Raw genomic sequence first — 26,922 nt, forward strand, 5'->3', positions numbered from 1 at the left:
GATCAAACCAGTCCATTCTGAAGGAAATCAGTCCTGAATATTCATTGGAAGGACTGATTCTGAAGCTGAAACTCCAATATTTTGGCCACCTGATATGAAGAACTGGCCCATTTGAAAAGATCCTGATGCTGGGAAAAATTGAAGGCAGGAGGAGAAGGGGATGACAGGGTGAGATGGTTGGATGGCATCACTGACTCAATGGACATGAGTTTGAGTAAGGTCTGGGAGTTGGTGATGGACAGGGAGGCTTGGCGTGCTGCAGTCCATGGGGTCGCAAAGAGTTGGACACAACTGAGCGACTGTAATGAACTGAGTGAGTAACTCCTTTTCTCTGAGTCTCTGTTTCTATAAAGCAGGAGAATCTGTGCCAGCCTACCTAACTCCCAGGGAGGTGAGGACCAAAGGATGTGCCAGGGCTCTGTAACCAGCACAAAGCCACGCCCTTGTTCTACTGGGTGTTTATGGTTGTGTCCCATCTGTCTTTCATCCACCACGCACAGGCTCACAGTAGATCCTTTCCACGCTTTGTGGTCTCTTTTTACTTCTTCTCATGGATGCCTTTGGGCTTCCCTGGTGGCTCAGATGGTAAAGAACGCCTGCAATGCGGGAGACCTGGGTTCGATCCCTGGGTTTGGAAGATCCCTCAAAGAGGACATGGCAACCCACTCCAGTATTCTGGCCTGGAGCATCCACGTGGACAGGGAAGCCTGGCAGGCTGCAGTCCATGAGGTCGCAAAGAGTCCCACACGACTGAGTGATTAAGCATGATGAATACCTTTATAGTTTTTATTTGCACTCATTTTTGCCATTTTCAAAGTGCTCCATGCTTTATGTGTTCTTTGCTTATGATGTGGAATTTTTAACTTAAATTTTATATCTGATTATTATTGACATTCAATAAAATTCACTCATTTTAATTGTAGAGCCTGATGCATTTTGGTAATTATATAATTATGCTACCACCACCACCACCACAATCAAGATATAGAACGTTTCCAGCACCCTAAAACTTGTGGAGTTTTTAACTTAAAATTTATATCTGATTATTATTGACATTCAATAAAATTCACCCATGTTAAGTGTAGAGCCTGATGCATTTTGGTAATTATATACATTATGCTACCACCACCACAATCAAGATACAGAACATTTCCAGCACCCTAAAACATTTTCTCCTGCTCATTTGCAGTTCATCCTCCCCCACGAGCCCTAGGCAACTGCAATTGTCATTATAACCATGCCCATCAAAAGATGAATGGATAAAGATGTGGTACGTATACCCAACGTAATATTCAGTTCAGTCACTCAGTCATGTCCGACTCTTTGCGAACCCGTGAATCGCAGCACACCAGGCCTCCCTGTCCATCACCAACTCCCGGAGTTCACTCAAACTCATGTCCATCAAGTCGGTGATGCCATCCAGCCATCTCATCCTCTGTCGTCCCCTTCTCCTCCTGCCCCCAATCCCTCCCAGCATCAGAGACTTTACTCAGCCATAAAAGGGAACATATTTGAATCCGTTCTAATGAGGTGGATGAACCTAGAACCTATTAAACAGAGTGAAGTAAGTCAGAAAGAGAAAGATAAATATTATATTCTGGAACTAACACCCAGAAAAGATGTTTTTCATTATAGGGGACTGGACTGCAAAGTAGGAAGTCAAGAAACACCTAGAGTAACAGGCAAATTTGGCCTTGGAATGCAGAATGAAGCAGGGCAAAGGCTAACAGAGTTTTGTGAAGACAACGCACTGGTCATAGCAAACACCCTCTTCCAACAACACAAGAGAAGACTCTACACATGGACATCACCAGATGGTCAACACCAAAATCAGATTGGTTATATTCTTTGCAGCCAAAGATGGAGAAGCTCTATACAGTCAGCAAAAATGAGACTAGGAGCTGACTGTGGCTCAGATCATGAACTCCTTATTGCCAAATTCAGAATTAAATTGAGGAAAGTAGGGAAAACCACTAGACCATTCAGGTATGACCTAAATCACATCCCTTACAATTATACAGTGGAAGTGAGAAATAAATTTAAGGGACTGGATCTAATAGAGTGCCTGATGAACTATGAAATGAGGTTCGTGACATTGTACTGGAGACAGGGATTAAGACCATCCCCATGGAAAAGAAATGCAAAAAGGCAAAATGGCTGTCTGGGGAGGCCTTACAAATAGCTGTGAAAACAAGAGACATGAAAGGCAAAGGAGAAAAGGAAAGATACACCCATGTGAATGCAGAGTTCCAAAGAATAGCAAGAAGAGATAAGAAAGCCTTCCTCAGTGATCAGTGCAAAGAAATAGAGGAAAACGATAGAATGGGAAAGACCAGAGATCTCTTCAAGAAAATTAGAGATACCAAGGCAATATTTCATGCAAAGATGGGCTCGATAAAGGACAGAAATTTTATGGACCTAACAGAAGCAGAAGATATTAAGAAGAGGTGGCAAGAATACACAGAAGAACTGTACAAAAAAGATCTTCACGACCCAGATAATCATGATAGTATGATCACTCACTTAGAGCTAGGCATCCTGGAATGCAAAGTCAAGTGGGCCTTAGGAAGGATCACTACAAACAAAGCTAGTGGAGGTGATGGAATTCCAGTTGAGCTATTTCAAATCCTAGAAGGTAAGGCTGTGAAAGTGCTGCACTCAATATGTCAGCAAATTTGGAAAACTGAGCAGTGGCCACAGGACTGGAAAAGGTCAGTTTTCATTCCAATCCCAAAGAAAGGCAATGCCAAAGAATGCTTAAACTACCGCACAATTGCACTCATCTCACATGCTAGTAAAGTAATGCTCAAAATTCCTCAAGCCAGGCTTCAACAGTACGTAAATCATTAACTTCCAGATGTTCAAGCTGGTTTAAGAAAAGGCAGAGGAACCAGAGATCAAATTGCCAACATCCACTGGATCATGGAAAAAGCAAGAGAGTTCCAGAAAAACATGTATTTCTGCTTTATTGACTATGCCAAAGCCTTTGACAGTATGGATCACCACAAAGTATGGAAAATTCTTCAAGAGATGAGAATACCAGACCACCTGACCCACCTCTTGAGAAATCTGTATGCAGGTCAGGAAGCAACAGTTAGAACTGGACATGGAACAGCAGACTGGTTCTAATAGGAAAAGGAGTACATCAAGACTGTATATTGTGACCCTGCTTATTTAACTTATATACAGAGTACATCATGAGAAACGCTGGGCTGGATGAAGCACAAGTTGGAATCAAGAATGCCGGGACAAATATCAATAACCTCAGATATGCAGATGATACCACCCTTATGGCAGAAAGTGAAGAAAAACTAAAGAGCCTCTGATGAAAGTGAAAAAGGAGAGTGAAAAAGTTGGTTTAAAGCTCAGCATTCAGAAAACAAAGATCATGGCATCTGCTCCCATTACTTCATGGCAAATAGATAGGGAAACAGTGGCAAACTTTATTTTGGGGGGCTCCAAAATCACTGTAGATGGTGACTGCAACCATGAAATTAAAAGACCCTTGCTCCTTGGAAGAAAAGCTATGACCACCCTAGACAGCATATTAAAAAGCAGAGACAATACTTTGCCAACAAAGGTCTGTCTAGTCAAGGCTATGATTTTTCCAGTAGTCATGTATGGATGTGAGAGTTGGACTATAAAGAAAGCTGAGCGCCAAAGAATTGATGGTTTTGAACTGTGGTGTTGGAGAAAACTCTTGAAGGTCCCTTGGACTGCAGCCAGTCCATCCTAAAGGAGATCAGTCCTGAATATTCATTGGAAGGACTGGTGTTGAATTGAAACTCCAATACTTTGGCCACCTGATGAGAAGAAGTGACTCATTTGAAAAGACCCTGATGCTGGAAAAGATTGAAGGCAGGAGAAGGGGACGACAGAGGATGAGATGGTTGGATGGCATCACCAACTCAATGGACATGAGTTTGAGTAAACTCGAAGAGTTGTTGATGGACAGGGTGGTCTGGCATGCAGTGTGTGTGGTCGCAAAGAGTCGGACATGACTGAACGACTGAACTCAGCTGAATGCATATATATGGAATCTAGAAAAATGGTACCCAAGAATTTATTTACAGGGCAGCAATGGAGGAAACAGACACAGAGAACAGACTTTCGGACATGGGGAGAGGGGAGGAGAGGGTGAGATGTATGGAAAGAATAACATGGAAACTTACATTACTGTATGTAAAGTAGATAGCCAACGGAAATTTGCTGTATGGCTCCGGAAACTCAAACAGCGGCTCTGCATCAACCTAGATGGGTGGGATGGGAAGGGAGATGGGGAGGTTCAAAAGAGAGGGGATATATGTATACCTATGGCTGATTCATGTTGAGGTTTGACAGCAAAAAAAAAAAAAAAGAAAATTCTGTAAAGCAATTATCCTTCAAGAAAAAATAATTTTTTAAAAATTATTTTAAAAATAATTAAAATTTAAATTTAAATAAATTTAATAAATAATTAAAATTTAAAATTATTTTTTAAAAGCCCATGCCTTTTCTAGTGTGCTGAGTCATCTCTGACTCTTTGACTACCTGGACTGTAGCCCTCCCACCACCCCACCACCCACCAGCTCTTCTGTCCATGGAATTTTCCGGGCAAGGATGCAGCAGGTTGCCATTTCCTGGTCCAGGTGATCTTCCCTAGTTATGGATGGAACCCTAGTCTCCTGCATATCCTGCATTGGCAGGCAGATTCTTTACCACTGTGCCACGTGGAAAGCCCTGCTTTTTCTAGAGTTTCATATCCATAGAATCATGCAGTACACAGTCTTTTGTGTTTAATTCTTTCTCTTATAGTGTTTTGAGATTCATTCGTATGTCATTCCTTTTGGCAGCTGAGTAGAATTCCATAGTACAATTTAGTTATCTGTTCACCAGTTGATGGACATTTGAGTTGCCTGCAGCTTTTTATTTTTGTGAGTAATACTACTAAGACCATTCACATACAAGTCTTCACATAAACATAGTTTTCATTTCTCTTGGATAAACACCTAGGAATAAGACTGCTGGCCTGTATGGGGTGGGAGTGTGCACGTGTGAAGAATATGCTTAACCTTATAAAATCCTACCATACTGTTTTTGAAGGGGCTGCACCAGTTTTCATTCCCGCCAGCAACAGATGGGCTTCCCAAGTAGCGCCAGTGGTCAAGAGTCTGCATGACAGGGCAGGAGACACCAGAGGTGTGGGTTTGATCCCTGGGTCAGGAAGGCTCCCGAGAGTAGGAAATGGCAGCCCACTCCAGTGTCCTGCCTAGAAGATTCCACGGTCAGAGGAGCCTGGCGGGCTCCAGTCCATGGGGTCGCAGGGAGTCTGACACGACTGAGTACGCATGAACACACACTCACCAGCACATGGGCTTTCAGCTGCCCCTCGCCCCTAGCAACACCTGTGCCAGTCTAATTCTAGTGATTCTAGACCGTATGTAATGGCATCTTATTATGGTTTTAATTTGCATTTATAAGAGTCGGACACAACTGAGCGACTGAACTGAACTGAGTGATTACTGATTCTGAGCACTTTTCATGGACTTATTGGACATTGATGTATATCTGGTGAAGAGAGCCCAGCAAATGTCATTTAGGCACTTATTAAATAACTGCTGTGTGCTGAGTGCTGTCTAGATGCTGGAGATTTTTCAAGTGGGCTGGCTGTTAGAGACTTTCCTGAGAGTCTGAGAGAAGCCTAAGAGTTCACAGCCCACGAGGGAAGGCAAGCAATAACCCTGCCCGTGTAGAACTGCTCCACAGTCCATGGGGAAGAAAATTCCCGGGGAACCACACTCTCATATTTCCTCCTGGGTGGCCCTCGGTTAACCCTGCTCCCCAACTTCCAGTTCCACCCCTTGGCCAGAACGCTTCCATCCTCTGAAACCTGCTTTATCAAATCTCCCTGTCTCCCAGGAAACCCCACTCTCTACCCATGGAGGCTGTTGTCTTCCCTTCCATTCCCTCTCTCCCAGCGGTACATTTCCTGGATTCTGGGTTCTTCCAGCCAAACTTTAATCTCAAAGCCTCGGCAGAGCAGTCCCCTGTGGCGTTCGGCACTTTTGGTACCTTGGGTGATGGTGTTCACTCTGAACTGGGCTTCGTCCAGGGCTCCCAGATTCCAGCTGTTCGGATTGTCCACACACTCGTCTTTCTCACAGACACATCCTCCTTCCCCAAAACAAACCTTCCTTCTTAAACAGTCCATCAAGCCCTGTATGTTATGCCCAGAGTCCGAGTCCCCAAAACTGAGAGAATAAGACGTCCACAGCAATGCAAAAGCATGAAGGGGTTTTATTTCTAGCTCGAGCTAGGGCTCCCACCACATCCAATGCGGTGGAGTGGAGCAAGGAGCCCCGAGCCCAGATTTACAGCAGCATTTATAGGTTTTAGAACAGAGAGTTGGCAAGGGCTGACTGGCTGCAGGAGTTTCCTAGTCTTTACTAATTGGCTAATCTTTATTGGCTGCAGGGGTTTCCTGGTATTTATTAATTGGCTATTGGCTGCAGGGGGGGATGTCTTTTATGTCCTGATAAACTCAAACCAGGTTACGGGGAGTATGCTGATTAGACAAGTCCTGGCATCCGCGGGGATGACCTCACTGGGCAATGACTCAGCCTTTCCCATGAGTCCTACCTTAGTCCCTGAAGCCTATCATGGCATTTGTTAGGTCCCAACATTCCCCCCCGTCCTTTGATCATGGAGAGGAATCCTCCTCTTCATTCTGAGACACTGCCTGATATTGTTGTCTCAGCATCATCACTTGAACTGTACTGATATGTTCTTTTTACAAAGGTCCAAGGTCGAAGAATAAATCTGGCCACCAAGTATTGAGGGGGTTCCAGTAGTTGAATTGAGTACCTCATGGGTTAGTCCATTATGAAGCGTCCAGGTGGTCTTAGCAGGTTGATGTGGGTTAGCACCAGCAGTTCCGGAGTGGAGAAGGAGGGCCACCAACAGGAGAGTCCGGGGGATTTGTCTGGGGCCAGCTGGCGGACGAGCTTCATTTTTAAGGGGTTGGTGGGATGCGGCATCACCTTCCATTCTTTTGGGGCCTTTTCTTGTTCCTCTGGGGTGGCACCTCACACGTGGTTGCAGTGCACCCGGGGTCTAATTCCGTCCACCTTTAGGGCAGTGGGGGTGGTAAGGAGAGCACCATAGGGGCCCTTCCATCTTGGCTCTAAGGTGTTTGACTGGTGTCTCTTAACCCAGACCCAGTCTCCTGGGCCCATATCGTGGGACAGGCTTGTTCCTTTACTCTGGCCCTCATGAACTCCTCGTATCAGTGACCAGATAAGTTTATGCACTTTACTTAGAGCCAGCATCTCTTGTTGGAATGTGCGTAGCGAGAGAGATGGTTTAGTCTTTCCCTCAAACACTGAACAAATGGGGGGGTGGACTTCCATATACAATTTCAGAGGGAATCAAACCTAGTTTATAGGGGGTATTGCATGCCCGAAAAAGCACAAAGGGAAGGAGGGTTACCCAGTCCCCGCCAGTCTCTATTGCCAGCTTTGTTAAAGTTTCTTTTAGGGTCCGATTCATTCTTTCTACTTGTCCTGAGCTCTGGGGACTGTACTCGCAATGTAGCTTCCATTTGGTCCCCAGGGCTGAGACCAGTCCTTTAACAATTTTGCTCACAAATGCAGGTCCATTATCAGAGCCAATAGATGCCGGCAGCCCAAACCTAGGTATTATTATCTCTTCTAGGAGCTTCTTAGCCACTATTATTGCTGTCTCCTTTTTAGTGGGGTAAGCTTCTACCCATCCAGAAAATGTATCAACCAAAACTAACAGGTAATGATAGCCATACTTGCCTGGCCTGACCTCTGTAAAATCTATCTCCCAGGGCTGTCCCGGCCTTTCCCCCCGGTATCTTATATCCGCGTGCTGTCCTTTTCCCGGTCTCATCATCTGACAGGCCTTGCAGGTGTGGACTATGTCCTGTATGGTTTTCTTTTGTCGGGGAAACCGCAGCTGCGCTGCTTGTAGAAGCGTCAAAGTCTTTTTCTCTCCCAAATGGGTGGTTTGATGTAAATGGGTACAGAGATGTCTGCCCAGGCCGGCAGGAAGCAACAGGTTGTCATCCTGGTCCCAATACCATCCGTCCTTGCCCGCAGGGCGGTTGGTTTTATCCTGCATCCAGCTTAAATTGGAGGGGGCGTATATGGGGCTTGGGGGGAGAGTCCCCATCCCCAGTGGTGGTAATCCTACAGCCAGCACATGAGCTTGGCAGTATCCAGCGGCCACCTCGCGGGCTGCTGCATCGGCAGCATGGTTGCCTCGGGCCCTGGCATCTTCTCCTTTCTGGTGTCCTGGGACATGTACTATGGATACCACCCGGGGCAAGTAGACCGCTGCCAAGAGTGCGTATTTCAGGTAGGTTCTTAATCTTTATTCCCTCTGCCATCAAGAACCCCCGTTCTTTATATATAGGGTCTTGAATACTCACGGTGCCGAATGCACACCGGCTGTCAGTGTAAATGGTGATCTTTTCTCCTTTTGCCCTCTCTAGTGCTTGTGGCACAGCTATCAGTTCTGCTTTTTGGGCGGATGTTCCAGGGGGCAAAGCCTCGTTGAACAACCTCGGCGAGTTTTTAAATCCCTGTGGAAGGCAAGTCCAGGTCAGCTGTCCTACAGTTTGACTGTCTTCGTCAGTCCATTAGAATGCGAAGGTCTCTTGGCTCTGGGGTGCCAGAGGCAAACTGAAAAAGGTATCTTTTAAGTCCAAGATTGTATACCAGATGTAGTCTGGTGGCAAGCCGCTCAGGAGGGTGTATGGGTTAGGGACAGTGGGATGAATGTCACTCACCCGTTTGTTGACGTCACGAAGATCTTGGACGGGTCTAAAGTCCATTCCCCCGGGCTTTTTCACAGGCAGCAGGGGAGTATTCCATGGGCACCAGCACTTTTTAAGAATCCCTACCTTCAGGAGGCGCTGTTTGTGTGGTGTGATTCCTTGCTGGGCCTCCTGGCTCATGGGGTACTGCTTCACCTTCACAAGGGTAGCATTTGCTTTTAATTCAACGATGATGGGAGGTCTTTGTTTTGCCGGTCCTACTCCTGCCTTCTCAGCCCAGGCCAGAGGGTATTTTTGGATCCATTGTAGCATAGCTGGGTCCACAGCTGCAGGGGGTTTTGGTGAATATAGTCTGTATTCATCTCTCAGTGCCAGGGATAAAACATGAATTGGTTGTCCAAGCCCGTCTGTGACTGATATCCCTCCAGAGTCAAAGTGAATTTGTGCATTGACTTTGGACGATAGGTCTCTTCCTAATAAACGGGCCGGACATTCCAGGATCACCAGAAATGAGTGAGACACCCGTTGGGCTCCCAAGTCCACTTTTTGTTTAGTAGTCCAGTAATATCTTTTTGTCCCAGTGGCTCCCTGGACCAAGCTAGTCTTCTTGGACATCAGCCCGAATTTTTGATTGAGGACCGAGTATTGGGCTCCCGTATCCACCATGAAGCCAACCGGTTTCCCCTCCACATTAATAGTTACCCAGGACTCGGGGAGGGGTGCCGGGCCCTGACCCCCCTAATCACTATCTCCTCCTGCATATAAAATGTGGGTACCTGAGGGAGACTCTTCTTTTCTTACAGTCCTTTTTTTCAGGTTTCTCTTGGGGCACTCATTTTTCCAGTGCCCTTGCTCTTTGCAATAGGCGCATTGGTCTCTCTTTAGGGTCGGTCTGGCTGGTTTCTCCCTTCCTTTCGGCTGGGTGTCTCGAGTCTTCCAGGAATCAGGTCCCAGTCTCGTCCCCGGAAAGAAAATGTGAGCCAGCTCTTTCTGATTTCTTCGGTTTTCCTGAGCTCTAGATTCCCTTTCCTCCCGTCTAATTCGTTCCTCCCTCTCCTCAGGGGTCTCTCTGTTATTAAACACTTTCTCAGCTGCCCTCACAAGATCCTGTATTGACTGTTCTCCCAGCCTCTCTATCCTCTGGAACTTCTGATATCCGGAGCTGCCTGATTAACAAAGGCTAGCAAGACTGCTGCGCGTGACTCATCAGCCTGAGGGTCCATGGGCGTATACTGCCTGAAAGCCTCCATTAACCTCTCTAAAAAGGCTGCCAGGCTCTCATTTGGCTCCTGCCTTATCAAATTTACCTTAGACAGATTCGTTGGTTTCCTGGTAGCTGCCCGGAGGCCAGCCATCAGAGTCTGGCAGTACACTCAGAGATACTCCCTACCTTCAGCGCGTTCAAAATCCCAGTTCGGTCGCATCAAAGGAAACCCCTCCTCGATTAGGTGGGGCTGCGTGGTGGGTCTTCCATCCACTCCTGGAACATGTTTTCATGCTTCCGATAGAATTCGCTCCCGTTCCTCTGTGGTGAAGAGCACCTGCAACAGCTGCTGACAATCATCCCAAGTAGGATTGTGAGTAAACAGGATAGAATCTAAGAGATCAATAAGACCTTGGGGTTTTTTGCAAAAAGAAGGGGTTTGAGTTTCCCAGTTATATAAATCACTCGTAGAAAACGGCCAGTACTGGTATGTTCACTCCCCACCAGGATTTTCTGGCCCCACCCAGACAGGGAATGCCCGAGCGGTGGATGAAGGAGCCTCCTGGCTTCCGTCCTCAGACAAGTCTCCACCCCTTCGAGGCCTTCCACAAGTTCCTTGGGCCGGCCCCCCTTCCCATGGCGGAGCCGAGGGTTCTGGGTCCCTCCTTTGTTCTGTGGACGACACCTGCGGTACCTGCAGGGGCAAGGGTGGCTGCATATATGGGGGAGGTGAGATCTCAGTGTCTAAGTCAATCAGGCTAGGATATAAAGAGGATTCCTGGAGTATCGGCTGCTTCTTCTGACTCTCCCGATCTTCATGGTCAGTCGTTACAGACAAAGGGGTGGAAGAGCTTTGACCCATAATGACGGAGCTCACAATGAACACACAAAAAAACAAAAATGGCGCCGGCACACAAAGAAAGGCGACAGACAGAAGACAGACAAATATCAGCCGAAAACACAGAACTAGGTCTATTCCAGGTTACTGCTGTCTTGCTTCCCAATGTAATCTCACCGAAGGGCGTCCACTGCCCACCAGATTTGGGGTCGGGAGAGAGGTTCCTTCCCACTCCCTCACAGAACCAGCTGCTTCCAGCGCGAATGCTGGGCCCCGGTCTTATGCTGGCTGCCAGTTGCCTTCCAGCCCGCTCACTGGGCCTCGGTCTTACACTGGCTAGGATGACTAATTCACCTCTGATTAGGCCTAACAAGAGCCAGCTGCCTTCCAGCGCGAATGCTGGGCCCCGGCCTTACGCTGGACTTAACCAGACTTAACACCGGTGTTCAGATATCTTTCCTCCTAGTGAGGAAACCCCTTCTACCGGGAAAGTGTTATTCTTCCCAGTTAAAGGGATCCCGGACGAGCCCCCAAATGTTATGCCCAGAGCCCGAGTCCCCAAAACTGAGAGAATAAGACGTCCACAGCAACGCAAAAGCATGGAGGGGGTTTATTTCTAGCTCGAGCTAGGGCTCCTTGCTCCAATCCACTGCGTTGGATGTGGTGGGAGCCCTAGCTTGAGCTAGAAATAAAACCCCTTCATGCTTTTGCATTGCTGTGGACGTCTTATTCTCTCAGTTTTGGGGACTCAGACTCTGGGCATAACACCGTAAAGAAGAATAAAATAGTTTCTCGAACCACCTCTTTGCCGGCGGCCAGCGTGAGGAATTCCGCCCATGGCAAAGGTCATGAGGAAGGAGGCTTGGCATACACAAAGGTGTGATCAAGCCTCAGGAAACCCCCTGTTCCCGAGCATCTACCCCAAAACCAGAGTCTGTTTTATGCTCTCACCCACACCTCTGACTTTACGGGAGGCTCTCCCCCATAATCGTTTCTCTCGGAGAAGGAGCTAACTTGCAGCTCCAAGTCAATAAAAATTCCTGGGCGTGACAAGAGTGTTTCAGCTTACGGACTCTGAAGATTATCTAGCCCACCTGTATAGGTTTGTCTGGCCACATGTGATTGTTTACAGCCCCCCAGTCTGAGAGGCACGAGATGTTTTAGACTTACTAAAGGCAAATTCTTTTGGGGAGTTGGGAATTATTAGTATAGTGGGTTGGTTAGGAATTATATTGGTGAAGGGTTTTTCATTTGTTGTGCCAATAATTGCTGCTAATTCCCTGCCCTGGGTGGGACAAGGATGTTTCAGGTCAAACCTCTCTGCTGACAAACTAGCTTGTGTGACAGGATTATCCATACTCCTGCCATTAGGCACATGATTGTTTACTACCTCTTAACCACAAACAGCACAGAGGGTTTTGGAGTATTTTGAGAGTCTTAATTAGCATAGGGCTTTTTCTTCTTGTTGAGTCAATGATTGCTGCCAGGCCTCCATATCCTTAGGCACCTGGGAATATATTAATCAATGTATTTGGAATATAGAAAAGGAAATATAGTCATTTTTAAGGTTAGCAATACTAGACTTTTTGAGTTAATGAATTTTCTCTTTTGTAATAGATCACTATACTTTGTTATAAACCACTGTGTCCTTGCTATGTAAGAATGTAACTTTATCACTATCTTAAGACTAAATAGATCTTAAGGGGAACATTGGTGAAAGGATTTTCATTTGTTGGGTTGATGTTTGCTGCTAAATCTCCATGTTCCCTGCCCTTATAATGAATATAATTAGCATATAGGAGAAATAAGTATTAACCTTTAAGCATATAGGAGAAATAAGCATTAACCTTTAAGATTAATCATGTTAACCTTGGGTTAAATAAATTCCTTTCTTGATTGTGACTCACTACACCCTCACCCTATAGAAATGTAACTTTATTTGGATGGTGGTGCCTGGTTTAAGAAAAAACACCCTTGGAAGAAACAAGTTTTTTGGTTATCAGAAAGAAAGGATCATAAAATGTCAGCAGGTCTCATGGCCAGAAGATGATGTAATATCCCTAAGACCTTTTTTTTTTTTTATACACTTATGTGAAGCACCTGATTTTGATAAAGGTCAGGACTGCTGACTCCCCATGTGACTCTGTATCCATCCCTATATGTAACAAAAGGTATATAAGCAAACCCCAAAATTAATAAATCGGATCAGTTTCCAGAAAGACTGATTCCCCCATGTCGTTTCTTTCTTGCTCCCCATTTTTCTGGCTGAATTCCCATCTGGAGCATGGATGCTATTCCACGTAAACCAAGTTATTCAGCCTCTTTTTCTCCACTAATTTTCCTACTACACTATCCGTTTCTAATCTCTCTATATATCTGTAATTAAATATGTATTTTTCCAAGGACCCCGACTCCGTCCCCACCTTCGAATCATCCTGGATCCACTGGGGCTGGACCCCGGCACCTCTTCATTTCTGAGCATCCTCACCCACAGTGATACTAATAATTCACACGACAGTGAAGAATGGTATTCACCCCCTTCCTTCCCCTTCCCGGCCCACCTCCTGCCCCATCTCGGGGGTCACCCCTGAAAGTCTGTTATTCAAAGGGAAGCCATTGTGAGACTGTGCGCTTCTCCTTGGCTGGGCCCTTAGTCCATGAAGATTGGCCCAATGCTCTGAGGTGATTAGGTCCTTGGACAAGGATGCACCTGCTCCCTGCCCTCCAGGTGTTAGGGAGAGAGGGAAGGGGCATCCCTGGCACAGGAGGGCAGGTGGAGCTCCTCTGGCGCCACTCTGGAAGCAAAGGGCGTTGTGGGGTCTGAGAGCTGGAGCGTCCCACCCAGGCCTCTCCCGCTGTGTGCTCCCTGTGCCCAAGCTGGGAGCCCCCTCCTCTGAGCTTTGGACCCTGGCTGTGGTTGTCCTGAGCAGGGGGGTGCAAAGGGGGCACTCAGGGAGACCTCTGACCCCAAGCACCCAGCCTTCTCAACAGACACTCCCCAGCCTCATGCCCAGAAAATCCGCGCCAGGCAGAATCCTCCGCTGGGCCCCGAAGCAGGCAGGGCCGCTGTGGCCAGTTACCGACTGGACTGAGGAGTGGGGGGCGGGCGTGGCTGTGGAGAGCCCTCTGGCCCTCAGGGCCCACCAAGGAGCCCAGCCAGTGCCACCCAAGGGGAGTCCTGGCTCCAGTTTCTCCCACAGCCTGGGGACAGCAAGTGGCCTTCCAGGCTGAGGAGGCCTCACAGGGGCCTGAGCTCACAGGTCCTGCTGCTTCCTATGAGGCCACAAGAGAGGGTGTGAGATCTGAGAAGGTCTGGGACCAGGAAGCAGGCTCGCCTCACTCCACTGAGGGCCTGTCCCCGGGAGCTGGCGGTGGAGTCCCTGCGGGCCGTGTCCTTAATGCTGTCCCTAGGCAAGTCCACACCTCCACCCCAAAGGCAAGCCGGCTCTGGGGAAGCAGGGCTAGCGATGCAGCCAAGGACTCCTGAACAACAAGAGACCTGGAACCAGGGCCTCGGGAACAGGGGAGGGAGGAGGAAGGGGTGGGAGGCCAGCCTGGAGCCCCCAGTTCTGGGAGCTGGCTGCGGGGGTGGGAGGGGAGATGTCTGTAACCTGAATTCCCTCTAAGCTCCTCAGAGTCATGAAAGGATTAGAGAAAAAGTCAGGGAACATTTTTTTTTGAAGTGTCATTCATAACAAAAGATAATTGATTAAATATCAATAACTCGAGAAAATAACAGCCGAGAAAGTGTTTGAAACATAAAAGCCTGGCAGGAGATGCCTCTGAAATCAGTAGCGTCTGAAAGAATGAATGAGATAGCCGTGGCCATGACTCACCCCGGGAGAGAAAGGCCACAAAGCAAGGTGGCTTCCAGCCCCACCTCCCCTTGCCCGAGAGGCGAGCATTCCTAGAGACAAAGGCCCACAGAGGTAGGGAGGCATGACCCCTGAGCTGCACATCCGAGAAGAGCCCGGAATGTAGGCCAACCAGAGGGACGGGCCGGGAGGCAGGTACCAGGACAGAAGTGTCTGTCCAGCCTCCCCAGGCCTGGGGTCCCAACAGGCTCAGAAGAGCGGGAACCAGTCTGTATGGCCAGCCAGGCACCTCGCTGTGTACTCCAGCATCGAAACCTCAAGGTAACTGACATCATTCTGTGAAACCCGAGGGGCCTGCCTAGAAGGCTTTGTCCCCTCCTCTCCAAGTGAACCTGGAGACAAAACCTTTTATCTGTTCCTAAACTTGCTAGGATCATTTCTGCCCCGGGACATTTGTAACTTAGGTCCTTTCAGCTGAATAACACTGATGCCCCAGATCTTCAAATGGCGACATCCTTGCCATTGTCTGGGTCTCAGAGATGGTGAAAGTAAACCCCATCTGGAGCTTCCCTGGCGATCCAGTGGTTAAGACTGTGCAATTCCAGTGCAGGAGCACGAGTTCCATCCTTGGTTGGGGAGTTCAGATCCCACAGGCCATGTGGCATGGCCAAAAAAACAAACCAAAAAAAGTAAACCACCTGTGAACTCTCCAGCCTGTTATCTTGATTTTCTTCAAAGCATTCATCACTCTCTGGAAGTAATGTTTTATTCACATCTGCCTTTTTGTTTTTTGTCTTCTCTCCCACACAATCACCCCCAGAAAGTGAGTTCCTTGATACAGGTTGATTTGCTCAGCCCTGAATCCCTGCACTTACTTCCACACTGTCAGACATACATAATACTCAATGCTGCTGCTAAGTCGTTTCAGTTGTGTCCCACTCTGTGCGACCCCAGGGACGGCAGCCCACCAGGCCCCCCCGTCCCTGGGATTCTCCAGGCAAGAACACTGGAGTGGGTTGCCATTTCCTTCTCCAATGCATGAAAGTGAAAAGTGAAAGCGAAGTCGCTCAGTCGTGTCCGACTCCCAGCGACCTCATGGACTGCAGCCCACCAGGCTCCTCCGTCCATGGGATTTGCCAGGCAAGAGTATTTGTCAAATGCTGAATAGATTATGCTGTTAGTAAAATGGCTTTTTCCTAAGGGCTCTTAATAATATGGTTTCATTATACCACAAGTTTAAATGAAAAAACCAAAGTAAGGTGTTATGCAGACAGTATGATCTTAGTTATGTTGAGTGTCTCCTGTGCGAGCGTGTGAATGAGTCCACCAGTTTCAAGGTTTCAGACGTGATCTCGGAGGTGGGATCATGGGACATTTCCTCTGCTTCTTTGTACTTCATTGTGATTTAGATGTATTTCTCAATAAATAATAGTTTTTCAATCAAAAAAAGTTAGAAGTTGTTGGAGGAGGCGCCCTCCTGGGGGAAGCACAGTGTTGATGCCTTGTTGGTAAATGCCCTGTATGGCCACCTATACCTCATTCACGGGGAACTGCGTCCATCAGGGTCACAATGAGACTGACGTTTACCTGGTCCTGGGGTGAGCTCCCCAAGTCAGCAGTGACCAGCTGTCACTTTACCTGTAACCAGCCCTGTGACTTTCATCCATTCTGGCTTTAATCCTTGTCTATTTCACCAGGAAAGTGAGGGATTGGAATCAATTGAGCTCAAATACGGGCTTCCCTTGTGGTTCAGCTGGTAAAGAATCTGCCTGCAATGCAGGAGACCTACTTTCATCCCTGGGTCAGGAAGATCCCCTGGAGAAGGGAAAGGCTACCCGCTCCAGTATTCTGGCCTGGAGAATTCCATGGACTGTTGGTCCATGGGGTCACAAAGAGTCGGACACGACTGAGCAGCTTTCACATTCAGGTTCAAACACCGGTTCCAATAATTATCCCTAAAGACAAACCCTTTTAGAAACGCCCCACGGAAGAGTCGAGGCAGAGCCAGGATTCCACCAATATTCCCACAAAGGAGGGTCTCCCAGGACCTGGGGACCTGACGGAGACCTTGAATCCATGAAGACACATACAGAGTAACTGGGGCACCTTCCTGGAGCGGGGGTTCATAGCTTCCATCTTGTTTGCACAGGGGAGGGCTGGTTCTCAAAGGGCAAGATTCAGCTGCTGTCAGAGTCCCCAGCAAGCCCTTTCCAGAAAAGTCTGGTTAACTAGTGTCCAAAGTCAGCCTCTGTGTGCCCGAAAGCGCGAGGATGGCACACATGTGACTCGCAGCTTCCTGCCAGGGTAGGTGTCACAAGGAGGGCAGGCTGGCGGGTGCCAAGCTCCAGGGGGGCCCCACCTCCTCCCCATGCCCAGCCCTCCACAGAGCTTACCAACCACACCTGACAGAGGAGTTGAAGCGCACAGCTTCTGTCTGAACAATATAAAGCCTGAGCTTTCTCCCAGAACTATGCCAGCCTACCACTCCCGCATGACCTGTGGTCTCCCACTGGCTTGTGGGTCCCTTCTTGGGGAGCCTCCTCTGATCTGTATTTCACGGTGCCTCGCCAGGGGGCATGCGGATACCCACCAGCTTCCTCCAGGCGGCCTTAAGTGAGAATTGTGTAGCTTGGGTGAGCAGCGTCTCTTCCCCACCACAACACAAGCTCCAGGCAGGCAGGAGTCACTTCCACCGTCTCCTCCACACGCACGGTGAATCTCGGCTGAACTGAGCCTAAGTCCAGAAGCACGGATGTGGACGCTGGGGACGGCCACCCGAAGCCTGCTCCGCAGGACTGTTGGTCCTTGCTGGCTCCTGGCTAAGCTCCTCTCTGGGGAGACTTAACCAAAGGGGCTTACCTCACTCCTTGGGAGGACTCCAGGGAGTCCACGTGTGAGTTGGGGATACAGACCCACTTTCCCAGGGGCCGCCGCCTAATATAGTTGCTGTCAGGAGGGGCCTGAGGAAGTGGGTGGTAACCTGAGAGTTTGAAGCTGAGTCAAACTGGCCAGCTGAACTGAAATGGTCAGTTTTCATAGGAGGGAGAGCCGAGCGCCTGATGCCCTGTGAGAAATCACCCCAGCGCTGGAGGGATGGGAGTCCAGCAGGGGGCGCTATCTGCAGTACTTGAAAGGCCCCCTTATCCCTTGGTAGTTGTGGGGTTGCCGGGACAGTGGATAAAGACCGTGAAGCCCGGGGCTGAGAGTCAGACGACCTCCTCGGCAGGCTGTAAAGAAACTAAAACTCTGTCTCTTGAAGCCAAAGGTCAGAAATAGCCGAGGCTCCGGTTCAAATATCATTTTAAGGGCTCCAGAGAAGGTTTGTTTCTCAACTCCAGGAAATCTGGTGTGCCAAGAGGAAGTATCCGATTCGGGATGGAATGGGACTGAGATACTGAAGACGAAGACATCTGGATTGATGTGGTCAAATATCGAAAATCCTGGATCCCCCCGGAATCTTCTGGTCTTACAGAAGTGGCACTCCTCCCTGCCAAGGGCTAGCATTTCCCCTTTTCTCGAAGACGACACAGAGGTCACTGCATGAAACACAACACACACCTTTCTCAGGGTCTTCCCCATTGGTCCCCTGCTGGCCCCAGACCACTCGCTAGGGTCAAGTCACAACATCTCCGGTCTGGGCCCGCTAAGGGAGGAAGGGGCTAGACCCCACAGGAACGGCAGGACCCAGCAGAGCCTGGAGACCGCACGTGGGACTCATCCCCGCATGCCCTCCGCAGGGGACGGGATGCAGAGCTGGATGAGCGTGAGTTGGTCAAGACAGGAGGACTTTCCCAACATAGGATTTATGACCCTGGCAAGGGCCCTGGGAGATGGAACTAACCATGTTAGCTCTTTGTATGGTTCTTGAAAGCCTACACAAAGCCGTGGCCTTCACCAACTGAAGGAAAGCCCCCAGCCCTGCGGCGGGAGATGGTGGAGGAAAGGGCTGAAGGGCTCAGAGAAGCAGGCCTGCTAGAGTCGATAGAGCAAGGCCAGCAAACCCACCAGCTGGCTTGCTTCCTTGGAAGGTCCTGGAGGAGCTCTTTTTTTTTGTTAATTAACTTGTTTGTTTACTTATGTATTTTGGTTGTACTGGGTCCTAGTTGAGGCATGCGAGATCTCTTAGCTGCAGTATGCAAACTCTTTGCTGTGCCATGTGGCCTCTAGTTCCCTGTTGTTGTTCAGTTGCTCAGTTGTGTCTGACTCTTTGCAACCCCATGGACTGCAGCATGCCAGGCTTCCCTGCCCTTCACTATCTTCCAGAATTTGGTCAAAATCATGTCCATTGAGCCGGTGATACCATCCAACCATCTCATCCTCTGTCATCCCCTTCTTCTCCTGCCCTCAATCTTTCCCAGCATCAGGGTCTTTTCTAGTGAGTCAGCTCTTCGCAACAGGTGGCCAAAGTATTGGAGCTTCAGCTTTAGCATCAGTCCTTCCAATGAATATTCAGGGCTTATTTCCTTTTAGGGTGGACTGGTTGGATCTCCCTGTAGTTCAAAGGACTCTCAAAAGTCTTCTCTAGCACCACAGTTTTAAAGCATCAATTCCTGGCACTCAGCCTTCTTTATGGCCCAACTCTCCCATCTGTACATGACTACCAGAAAAACCACAGCTTTGACTGGACGTATATTTGTTAGCAAAATGATGTCTCTGCTTTTTAGTATGCTGTTTAGGTTTGCCATAGCTTTGTCTGACCAGGGATCAAACCTGGGTCCCTTGCATTGGGAGCGTGGGGTCTTAGCCACTGGACCAGCAGGGAAGTGCCCAGGATCACTTCTTTTACCCCAGCAATGGCTGGTGAGGCATGTACTCAGCTGTGGCAGGAGATGCTGTTGTAAGTCTGGGCTCCCTGCTAACAAAGGGGATGCTGGGTTCTCAGAACAATAGACGCCAGGTAGCGATGCTGAAAGATCAGAAACAAGGCAGATATGCTGGGGTGGCAGCCAGGAGGGGCTGACATGCAGACAGCTATGAAAATGCCTAACAGAGCACAGCGTCCTGGGGGCCAGACGGACGGGCAGTCAATGAGGTTTAAGCAACCAAAGAGAGGCAGCCCAGAGGTTTAGAGTATCTGCCTCCAACAATGCCTCAGTCCCTTGCTTTTCAGACTTGGACCCCACTGACTGATGGAAAGCCCCGATTCCCATCACTGCCACTGTGTACAGTTGCAGTCCTGAGCGGTCTTTCTCCAGCGGACCTAAGTTCCCTCATCCAGGTAATGTTACACTGGGGGAGGATATACATACAGGGCCAGGGGACCTGAAGCACCATCTTGACCCCTATTAGAATGAGGGCATTCAGGGTCGGTGATAAACAGAGTCTGGACCAAGGTTTGCTTAGGTTAGGTTTAGGTTTGTTCAGATTTTGTGAGGTCCTCTTTATCTATTGACCCAGCTGGTCATCATTTCCCAAGCTCTTAAATGCACAGTCGAAATGGACATATCACCAGGTGGGATAAGCCCCGTGTTGGCCAGGTCCTTAGACTGTGGAATAAGAGCCACAGCAATGAGGAAGGCTGTGTGGGAGCCCCCGATATGGCCCCTCCCCAAACTGAGCCACAGGGGTGAACCCAAAGGATACTGTATGCTGGCGTGAGTGGACGGTTATGTGAATGGGTCCTACCCCAGTCTTAAAATGGATCATCCTCCCCATCACATACCCATTTATCAGTCTAGCTCCTATAAAATTCAGATGGATCCCGGACAATGACAGTGGGCGACTGCAAACCCAAGCGAGCAGTGGCCCCAGCCGTGGCGTCTTTGCTAGAGCAGGTCAGCACGTTCTCAGATCCACGGTCCACACGTTTCCATCCCTACTAAGAAGGACCAGTTCACATTCATTTAGAAAGGACAGGAGGACACACTGATGGTCTTGCCCTGGGGTTATGTTAACTCTTTTCCCCCTGCTGGACACGGTCTGGACCGTCTGAGCACTCAGCATGACATCATAGTGGTCCAGCTTATTGATGATATTATATTAATTAAGCTGGATGAGCAAGAGGAAAATACATCAGAGACTTTGGTAAGATCTGCCTGCTGCAGAGGGTGTGGGAGAAATCATGGGATGATTCAGGATATTGAAATGCCAGCATTTAAGAGTCCAGTGTTTTAGAGCATAGCAAACGTCTGCTCCAAAAGAAAGGACAGATACTAACCTCGTACTCTGCACCACTAACAAGGACCCGCAATGCCTGGTAGCCTCTTTGGATTCTGGAGCCAGCACGAGCCGCACACAGGAATAATGCCTGAATACGCTGGCCGACAAAGGTCCATCTAGTCAAAGCTATGGTTTTTCCTGTAGTCATGGATGGAAATGAGACTTGGACCATAAAGAAGACTGATTGCTGAAGATTCGATGCTTTTGAATTGTGGTGCTCGAGAAGAACTCTTCAGAGTCTCCTGACAGCAAGGAGATCAAACTAGTCAATACTAAAGGAAATCAACCCTGAGTATTCATTGGGAGGACTGACGCCAAAACTCCAATACTTTGGCCACCTGATGCAAAGGGCCGACTCATTGAAAAAGACCCTGATGCTGGGAAAGATTGAAGGCAGGAGGAGAATAGGGCGACAGAGGATGAGACGATTGGAAGGCATCACCGACTCAATGGACATGAACTTGGACAAACTGGGAGTTAGTGAAGGACAGGGGAAGCTGCAGTCCTTGGGGTCACAAAGAGCTGGACATGACTAAGCAACCACGACAACAGAAACAGCGTTTACCCAGTGGCTCTGGGAAGTCCCAGCACAGCTCTGAGTGGGTCCCAGAACCAGAAAATTCTACCAGATGCAGGCTGTGGTACAACCATCCCTACCACTTACACCATGCAATCTGGAAGGTGCTATGGTTATAGAGGTATGCTAGGAAAAGAAGCCGCGTTCCTTTAAAGCACTCAGTTCAGTTCAGTCTCTCAGTTGTGTCCGACTCTTTGCGACCCCATGGACTGCAGCATGCCAGGCTTCCTGGTCCTTCAGCAACTCCTGGAGTTCACTCAAAGCCATGTCCATCGCATTGGTGATGCCATCCAACCATCTCATCCTCTGTTGTCCCCTTCTCCTCCCACCTTCAATCTTTCCCAGCATCAGACTCTTTTCCAATGAGTCAGCTCTTGGCCTCAAGTGGCCAAAGTATTGGAGCTTCAGCTTCAGCATCAGTCCTTCCAATGAATATTCAGGACTGGTTTCCTTTAGGATGGACTAAGTCTGTGGTAATATTATGACAAGCCCCTGAAGGAGAACCACAGAAGCCTAGGGTCCTGGAGCATGGCCACAGGCTACCCGCAGCCAAAACCAACGGCTGCCGGCGTGCCTCTGTGCCCCAGCAGAGATGGAGCACCTGACCTCGAAATGCCAAGCGGTCACCATGCCACCAGACCCTGCGAGTCAGATGGTCAGGCACAGCCAACAGCAACCCCTGGAAGAAGAAAGTGGTACCTCAGGAGAGGGCACAAGCAAGGCCAGAGGACAGAAGTAAACCACATAAAGGACTTCCCTGGCCATCCAGTTGTTAAGAATCTGCCTTGCAATACAGGGACTTGGGTTCAATCCCTGATCAGGGAGCAAAGCTGCAGGGCAAGTGAGCTTGTGTGATGCAACTACTGAGCCCGCATTCCACAACTGAAAGTCCCTGTGCCCCCAAAATCATCCTCCATGATGCAACTAAGACATGACACAGATAAACAAACAAAAAATATTTTTTTAAAAGTAAACCACCTAAACCCAGACCCTCACATCACCCACCGCCTTTGTCCCCATTGCCCTACCTCAACTCTGCTTATTGCCGTGTTGGGTTGGGGTGGCTCCGTCCACAGAGGAGGATGGGAGCTGCGTTTCCCACAGGAGCGGGTTGGCAGAAGGTGCCTGAGAACAGCAGCTGCCACACTCCAGCCTCTCTCAGCCGTCTCTGAAAGGCAGAGGTGAAAGGAAGTCATCCCAGTCTCCCAGATAGGATACACCTGATGCATGTGCTCACTGTTGCTGCCGTGACAAATTTCCACAAACGTTAAAACAATGTAAGTTTAGCATCATACAATCCTGGAGGTTAGAAATCCCAAACGGGTCTCGCTGGGCTAAAATCCAGGTGCTGTGAGGGCTGTGTTCTTTCTGGAGACTTGACGAGAATCCACTTCCCTGACTTTTCCAGCTCCTAGAAGCCACCTGGGCTTGTTGGCTAGTGACCCCTTTCCAGCCGCCACGTCATTCAGCCTCTGCTTCCGTCGTCACACCTTCTCTGACTTTGACTCTCCTGTCTCCGCGTCTAACTTTTAAGGACACTTGTGATTAAGTTGGTGCTTCCCAGGTGGCTTGGTGGTAAAGACTCTGCCTGCCAATGCAAGCGATGCTGCATTGATCCCTGGTTCGATCCCTAGGTCGGGAAGATCCTCTGGAGGAGGGCATGGCAACCCACTCCAGTATTCTTGCATGGAGAATCCCATGCAGAGAGGAGCCTGGTGGGCTAGAGACACGAGGAGTTGGACGTGACTGAAGTGATTTAGCGTGCACACACATGATTCAGTTGAGCCTGCCCAGGTAACTCGAGATCTCCTTCTCATCTCAAAATCCTCAACTGATATGTGCCAGCCTGGATGGGAGGGGCATTTTGGGGAGAATGGATACATATATATGTATGGCTGAGTCCCTTCACTGTTCACCTGAAGCTATCACAACACTGTTAATCAGCTATGCTCCAATATAAAATAAAAAGTTTAAAATAATAAATAAAATAAAATTCATGCTTGGGAAAAAATCCTCAACTTAAGACAGCTGCACAGTCCCTTTGGCCATGAACATATTCAAAGGTTCTAGGGATTGGGACGTGAAAATCTTTAAAGGTCATGATTCTGCTCACCACCCTTGGGGAGCATAATTAGCCATTCATTGTGTGTAGAGAGGGAAGTGACCTGACTTTATTCAAACCCATGGACACTGACTAAAGGCTTGGCTGCCACTAGTCTGGGCCTGGAAGGATGCAAAGATTGAGGGCAAGGAGTTTCGTGGAGGGGCATGTGTGTCGATCGCCCCTGGTGAGTGTCATGACTTGAAGATCTTTGTCTCCCACACTGACACCCACCAGGAACACCCACCAGGAATAGGCAATGACCAACCAGGCACACAAGTGGTTTGACCAGTTGAAGTCAACATGCCCCTGCCATTGGCCATTCAGAAGTCAGCCGCAGTGGCGGGAAATAGGATGGCCTGGGCCCAGCGGCACGAGCTCCTGCCCCTCGAGGCTGGACCAGTCAGCCTCTGCTGAAGCTCAGCCGACAACACCAGGAGCCAGAGCTGGCTCCCACCCTCTCACCATCCCTTGAGGAATCTCACAGGCCACTCGGTGGAAAGTTGGTCACTCCGGACTTTTTGGCCATGTGAATTATGAAACCCAAGCCACCATTCTGCATAGTATACACCACACACATTTGCAGGATAAGAAAAAAAATAAAAACAAACCAAAGCTGCTCAGGGTTGCATCTCCTGAGAGATCTTCAACTCCCACATCTGCTGGTCCCCACAGCCCACTTATCCAACCCCTTTCTCGGGCCACATTCTGGGGCTCCTTTTTTTATGGCTGAGCCCTATGGCATGTGGGATCGTCATTGCTCAACCAGGGATCAAACCCATGCTCCCTGCATTGGAAGCGTGGAATCCTAACCACTGGACCGCCAGGAAGCCCCCCTGGGGATCATTTTGATGATCAAACATCAGAGGCCCTGACCCCCTCCCCACCAACCTCAGTCTCTCTCCTTGACTTTGTCCATCACGCTGGTCTCTGATTCCCCCAAACAAGCCTGTTTATCACCTTCTAAACAAGGTTTGATATGCCCTTCATTCTGATGTGCTCGCCTACAGATCAGATCAACACTGTAAGAACAAAAACAGCCAGAGAAACAGGAAAATAACTTTCATATTAATTCCCACAATACTCACTGCATGGCCAAGAAAAAGCTGAGACCGAGATCCAAGGATGAGGTTTTCCTTCAGAAAGGCAGTATACAGCTAACGGTTTAAATGTTAGTCTTGTCCTTTCGCTTTGTTCAATGCAAATGGATGAATTTTATATGTGCCCAATAGCTGCTAGAGATTTAAGACAGGTAAGAGGGGCATAATGCCAGCTGCTGAAAGAAAGCGAGGCTGGTCCGGCTGAGACTCCTGGTGGGTCCACGTGCATGGAATAGTTCAAGAGTTAAAGCAACAGTTTTTATTGTAAGTGCAATGAAATTTTACAAATGGACTAAAACAAATTCCATTTCTGGGACTTAGTAGGCTCTCGGCAAATGCTGAGTGCACTGGGCTTGTCTTTCCTTGAGGCTCTCTGCCATGTGCAAGAGCTGAGCCTGGTGCCTGCGAGGCGTCCACCACCACCAAGAATGGGGGCATTCACAGGCCTGAATCACAGGTATCAGCAAGGAGTGATGTTTTCAGGGTATTTCCATTGTGCCCGTCAACTTTATGTCTAAAGAGAGGGCTTACATTATCACTGAGAAAGAGGAAACCAGAGTCTTACCAATTTTCCAGAAAGAAAGGAAGTGAGGTTTACAGGAGAGCCATGGGCAAGCTTCCTTCCCACCTGCTAAGCCCCCAGCACTTTGAAAAACAACTCGGCCTGCTGGAGATGCATTTCAGGTCTCCCACACAAACAGAACAAAGGCTTCATCAGCTGCAAGAAGGTGGTTGTGGAAAATGGGTCAGTCTTTTGATGCTGGTGAGTCTTTTGATGCTGGTGAAAAATGCTAGTCCCTGGTGATAGGCATACACACATCCACGCGTGCGTGTGTATAGACACACACACTAGGCCATGCAGCTAGAGGCCCAGAGCCACCAGGGATGGACATGTTTCTTCCAGGAATCACTTGGCTTAGCCTGAGAACCCTCCAAGGACCTGGAAGGACAATTCCCAGTAACAGGAGCTCCATGTACAAGCCTTCAGGGAGCTCCTTTATTGGCCAGCTAAGGGCGCGTAGAGGAGAGTTCATCTCTGGACTGGCGCAGATGTGGCCTGAAATCTTGGTGATCTGAATATCGAGTGGAGGGAGGGGAATACTGAGGGGAAGATTGGAGACAAAAGAGTTCAACAGAAACAAATCAAGAAGCTTTGGTAGGACGAAATGGAGCTCATCCTTCGAAAAACAGGGAGTGAGTTTCAGACAGATTTGAGAACAGGGCTTCCCTTGTGGCTCAGCTAGTAAAGAATCTGCCTGCAATGTGGGAGACCTGGGTTCGATCCCTGGCTTGGGAAGATCCCCTGGAGCAGGGAAAGGCTACCCACTCCAGTATTCTGGCCTGGAGAATTCCTTGGACTATATAGTCCATGGGGTCGCAAAGAGTCGGGCACAACTGAGCGACTTTCACTTCCCTTCACTTAGACCTACAGACCAAGCGGGCGCAAACTTTGTCCCTCGGAATAAAAAAGCCCCCATGGTCCCAGGCAGGGATGTCATCCAGTTTTTCCCGAACGGGGCGGTTGGGCCATAAGTTCTGAGTGTGAGAAGAACCCTGGGTCCTGAGAAGTGAGGATGGAGAGGAGGACAGGAGAGGAAACTGGGGACAGGTGGTGGGCGTGGGCACAGTGTCCCCGAAAGAGGACAGGCAGAGGTGAGGACTGGGGATGGTGGAGACTTCCTGCATGAGGCGATGTCCAGGATTCAAGTCAGCACACACCCAGCTCCGACCATGTCTTTTCTGGGCTTGATGTCCCCACCCAGAGGACACTCAGGGCCGTCTTCACCGATCAAAGAACACGAGCAGACAGCACATGCTCAAATACGGCGCCTGTGGGTGTCAGAGGAGGAAGAGGCTGCAGACCGACCCAGAGGCACGCTGAAGCCTCGGGGGTCTAGCTGTGAGCAGGCGGTTCACGGGGGCAGGGGTGAGAGAGCTCGCCACTGCCCTGACTCTGCTCCAGGAGGAGCCTCTTGCCGGATCTCTGCCTTCGCTCCCCAAAATCTCACTCATGACAGATGCATGGTCTTTTTTTAATTGAAGTAGAGTTGATTTATCAACTCTATCAGTAACCTCAGATACGCAGGTGACACCACCGTTATGGCAGAAAGCGAAGAAGAACTAAAGAGCCTCTTGATGAAAGTGAAAGAGGAGAGTGAAAAAGTGGGCCTAAGACTCAACATTCAGGAAAGTAAGACCATGGCATCTGGTCCCAGCACTTCATGGCAAAGAGAAGGGGAAACCATGGAAACAGTGACAGACTTTATTTTGCAGGGGGCTCCAGAATCACTGCAGATGGTGACTGCAGCCATGGAATTAAAAAATGCTTGCTCCTTGGAGGAAAAA

This window comes from Capra hircus, chromosome 3 (genome assembly GCF_001704415.2).
Source record: "Capra hircus breed San Clemente chromosome 3, ASM170441v1, whole genome shotgun sequence".
In the NCBI taxonomy this organism is placed as follows: Eukaryota; Metazoa; Chordata; class Mammalia; order Artiodactyla; family Bovidae; genus Capra; species Capra hircus.